Source organism: Oratosquilla oratoria, chromosome 7, assembly GCF_046742065.1.
Source record: "Oratosquilla oratoria isolate Oo_2021 chromosome 7, ASM4674206v1, whole genome shotgun sequence".
NCBI classification, from domain to species: domain Eukaryota; kingdom Metazoa; phylum Arthropoda; class Malacostraca; order Stomatopoda; family Squillidae; genus Oratosquilla; species Oratosquilla oratoria.
Window position 1 is genome coordinate 640,001 of NC_134783.1, and position 5,000 is coordinate 645,000.

The following is a 5,000-nucleotide window of genomic DNA, read 5'->3' on the forward strand; positions in this document are numbered from 1 at the left end:
TGGCAAAGAATTCTGATGACTTAACAGCAGAAAGGCTGTACAAGGATCTAAAATCAAATATAAGTTTAGGAGAAGTAGATTATCTTCAAGGATACAGTGAGACCAGAACAATAAACCCATATGTAATGCCTATAAATCAACAAAGCCAATATAGGAACTCTAGAGAGTTTAAGAAAGCAGAAGTAGGACATAGGCGGCATGCTAGAAGTCCATCTAGGGATAGGGATACCAGAATCCTATGTTTTAATTGTAATGCATGGGGACACAAAGCACAAGAATGTTTTTATGGGATTATTTGCAGAAATTGCAAATACGAAGGTCACAATGAGTATCAATGTAGGAACCCTCCATTCTGTATTTATCATAATATAATCGGACATAGAACTCATGAGTGCCGGAATTTTCGGGTACCCCCAGGGCTAAGAGGAAAACCCCCAGACACAGAATAAACAATTTCAGACCTCCCCATATATATACCGATAGGCGGTATTGTGTTAAATATGGGAATGCAAGAGAGATGAAAGAAACTGACAAACTGATAATTACTGTTGGTAAAACTTCTGTAGGACCTCTCATTGCGGGTAAAGTGTTCAATAAGCCTATTCAAAATTTTATTGATACAGGGTCTGTAGTTAATGTAATTACTAGTGAAGTTTTAAACCAGTTGAACCCAGGAGTGAAAATGTTGGAACCAATCCGTTACTCATTGCAAGGTGTAACTGGAAATAAATTAAAAACATTAGGTAAGATTGAGCTAGAAGTTGCCTTATATACAAATGAACAATTGTACATCCCAGTGATAGTGGTAGAAGAGTCTGTTTTTCCAGGAGATTTATTGATAGGATTTGCAACTATGAGAAAAGAAAACATGGTAATTTGTCCTGCTGACTTAGGAATTTTAGTGAAGTCACAGTTAATCCCATTCTTAAATCAACCAGACTTAAGACCAGTGACAGGAATCAATGAATCCTTAGATAACATTTCTATCTTAGATAGCGTGACCGAGCGGTCCAACCCTATAGAAAGTAAAACAATTTGTGAACCCAACTCAGAAGTTCAGGAAATCCCAGAAATTACTAAATTATCAACCACAGATGCCTTGAGAATTGCAGATTGCGGATTAACAAGGTCGACATTGTTACATCCCATGTCAATTAATAAGGTTGAAGGGTGTTTGAAAGGAATCAATGTAGATTCTGAAGTAATTACAGTCCCAGAATCAGTTAAAATTAAAGGATTGAAGTGGGACTCAGGGATTTATAAGACAAATAAGAACAGAGTAGAAGTATTAGTAATTAATACTATGAATAAAGAGATAGTTTTAAAGAAAGGTACACAAATAGGATGTATTCAGGTGTGTACTAAACCTATTAAGATTTTAAATGAGAATAGTGAGGAGATAGAATTACCAACTTCATCAATTTGCTCAGTACAAGAAGGCATAGACTTAAGAAATAGATATAAAGAATTATTACAATCAACTAATTGCCCTGAGTTGGATGAAGCTTTATTTGCTTTGCTTATGAAACATAAAAAAGCAATTGCTTTGCCGGGGGACGCCTTAGGCAAAACAACTGTTTTAAAACATCACATTAAGTTAAAACCAGGAACACAACCTATCTACATACCAGCCTACAGAGTTCCTCACTCTAAATTAGCTGTAGTAGATAAACTCACCACTGAAATGTTATCACAGGATATTATTGAACATAGTAAAAGCGAGTGGAATTTTCCGTTGATCTTAGTACCAAAGTCTGATGGGACTATGCGACCAGTTATTGATTACAGGGAACTGAATAAGCACACCATTCGTGACAGGTTACCATTACCCATTATCGGTGACATTTTGAGAAGTTTGGGAACTGAGAATAGATATTTTAGTACTATAGATATCAAATCAGCTTTTTGGCAAATAGAATTGCATGAAGATTCAAGAGAGTTACAGCATTTTCTACTACAACAGGACATTAAGAGTTCAAGAGAATGCCATTTGGGTTATGTAATAGTCCATTAACTTACATGAGATTAATGAATACTATTCTAGATGGATTGTTAGGAAACACTGCCAGTGTATTTCTAGATGACATTTTAATAGTTTCTCAGACTGCAGTGGAGCACTTTAAGAAATTAGATTTGATATTCTCAAGACTAGGAGAAGCTGGGTTAAAAGTAAAACTTGAAAAATGTAAGTTCTTGCAAGACAGTGTCATTTACTTAGGACATAAGATAGACAGACACGGACTTAGTACAGTAAATTCAAAGGTTGACGCTCTCAAGAATTTTCCAGTCCCGACCAATGTAGACAAGGTTAGGAGCTTTTTGGGATTAACAGGATATTATAGAAAATTCATTTAAAGTTATGCTGACATTGCTAATCCACTAAGTTCATTGTTAAGAAAGGACTCAAAGTTCATGTGGGGACCTGCGCAACAGCAAGCTTTTGACAAGTTGAAAGATAAACTCACGAGTTCACCTATTTTAATTTTTCCCGACTATGAAAAAGAATTCATTCTTTGTACTGATGCGTCTGACATAGGGTTAGGAGGCATACTAATGCAAGAGAGAAATGGAACTTTGAAACCTATAGCTTACACATCCAGACTTTGTAATAGTGCGGAGAGAAACTATTCTATAACTGAAAGAGAAACTTTAGCAGTAATTTATTCTTTAGAAAGATTTAGGGATATGATACTAGGGTATCCCATCAGAGTTTGGACTGATCACACAGCTATTCAGAACTTATTTAAGCATAAGAATCTTAGAGGCAGACTTGCTAGATGGTTTGCGATACTTCAGTGCTATGAAGTTCAATTTGAATATATTCCGGGTAGAAGGAATGTAGCAGATCCACTTTCTAGAAACATTAGTCAACCAATGACTGGGACTGGGTTGATTAATTTTGTTTGTAGTATAGAAGAATTAGTAACTTTAGATGAAGAAATGCTAATAAGAGAACAGAGAGATGATGAGACATGTGATTCAATAATCAAGCATTTGATAAACCCAAGAGGAGATCCTCCAAAGCTACCAAAGGGGTATAAGATAGAGGACTTTCATTTGATTAATGGAATATTGTATAGGAAAACATTTGTAAATGGGAAAAATATTTCTAGAGGTCAAGTAAATCAGTTGGTTATACCACAAACTCTGGTAAATGAGATATTGAAGTTACTTCATGATAGTGATTGTAGTTCACATCCTGGAAAGGATAAAACTTATAGACAAGCACAACTTAAATACTTTTGGCCAGGAATGAAGAAAACTATATATGATTATATAGAAAAGTGTGTAAAATGTGTAAAGGTGAAGGGAAATACACCAAAACCTGCTCCTATACTCACCTATCCCATTCCACAGAAACCTTGGGAAAGAGTTCACATGGATACATTGGAATTACCAATGTCCGAGAACGGCTTTAAATACTTATTTGTTGCTATTGATTATTTTTCAAGATTTTGTATATTACAACCCATAATCAATAAGAAAGCTGAAACTATTGCTTCCGTAATCTATGATCAGATAATCTGTAATTTTACTACACCTAACATCCTAGTTTCAGATAATGGGACTGAATTTAATAACAAAATCTTGGAAAATCTATGTAATGTATTCCACATCAAGAAAGTCAATATACTCGTTAACCATCCCCAAAGTAATGGAGTAGTAGAAAGGTTAAACAAAAAGATAATTATATGTCTTAGAACCCTAATAAGTCCTCATAGTGTAACTTGGGATACTTGGATTCCTTGTGTTAAGTGTACCCTGAATAATCAAATTAATGTAGCAACTGGTGATACACCTCATTTTATAATTTTTGGAGAGGACAAAACTCTGCCATATGAAATGTTGACTGCAGAGCAAAAACCCATATATAATATGGATGATTATATATCCAATAGGATAAATACTCTTCAAAGTATTCACCAAAGAGTTAGGAAACATATGCAGGTGTATTCACAAGAGATGAAGGAACAACAACACAAAATAGCTCATAAACTAGAACTGAAAATTGGGGAATTAGTAATGTTCAAACTAACCTCACCCAATAATAAACTTTCACCAAGGTACACTGGTCCATATAGGGTAATTGATTCTGCAGGTGGAAACAAGTTTAAACTTAAACATTTAGAATCAAGAGAAGAATTGATAGGATATTTAGATGACATAAGGAAAATTAGCTTGCAGATCTATGAAGATGATTATAGTAATACTTTGTGCATAAATATTAATAACCCTGGAGAATATGGAGAATATTATAATGATATTTTTCAAGGGTTGAATATTAATCTTGATGTATTTTACAGATAGTATTGACCATTTGTATGTATTTGGGATGGGAGACCTAAACAACTGGAACTTGGTGTCAAGCAGATACATGGAAACCTAAAACCTAGGATCTGCTGTGGTCAGACTTGGAACCTTAAGGACTTAAGGACCTCACATCTGCGTACACAAATGAGTATTGTGATAATTTTAAAGTAATAAGACTGTCTTTGAAAATGAAGTGTGTTGGAAATAATATTGAACAAGAAAAGACACTCAAACTCTAGATTAGTGTGTTTGGTAATTTAATTGCAATTATCATTGAAAAGATGATAAACCATTCAGAATTTAAAGTTAGTGCTCATAGTGAATTTTATAATCAATTACATCCTTTCTGTAAACAATCTAAGAGAAAGCATGATCTCTTTTGTGTTCCGAGAAGCTTCGCATGAATTCTCTGGTTAGGAATATGTCTGTTATGAACAATTGTCATTACCAACGAATTTTGGTAGACCAGATCCCTCATTGTAACATACAAGGATCTCATTACCTGTTTTTCCCTAACAAGACAAAGGTATCAATAAATTGTCCCGGGTTGAGTCCTAAATTGGATTTGGTTGAAGGTCTTGTCTCTATTCAAGATAACTGCGAATTGCATGCAGACACTATTTCCACCATTTCTAATACCCTTAATACAATGCATATAACCGATGACACCTACATTTCAACCTTCAACT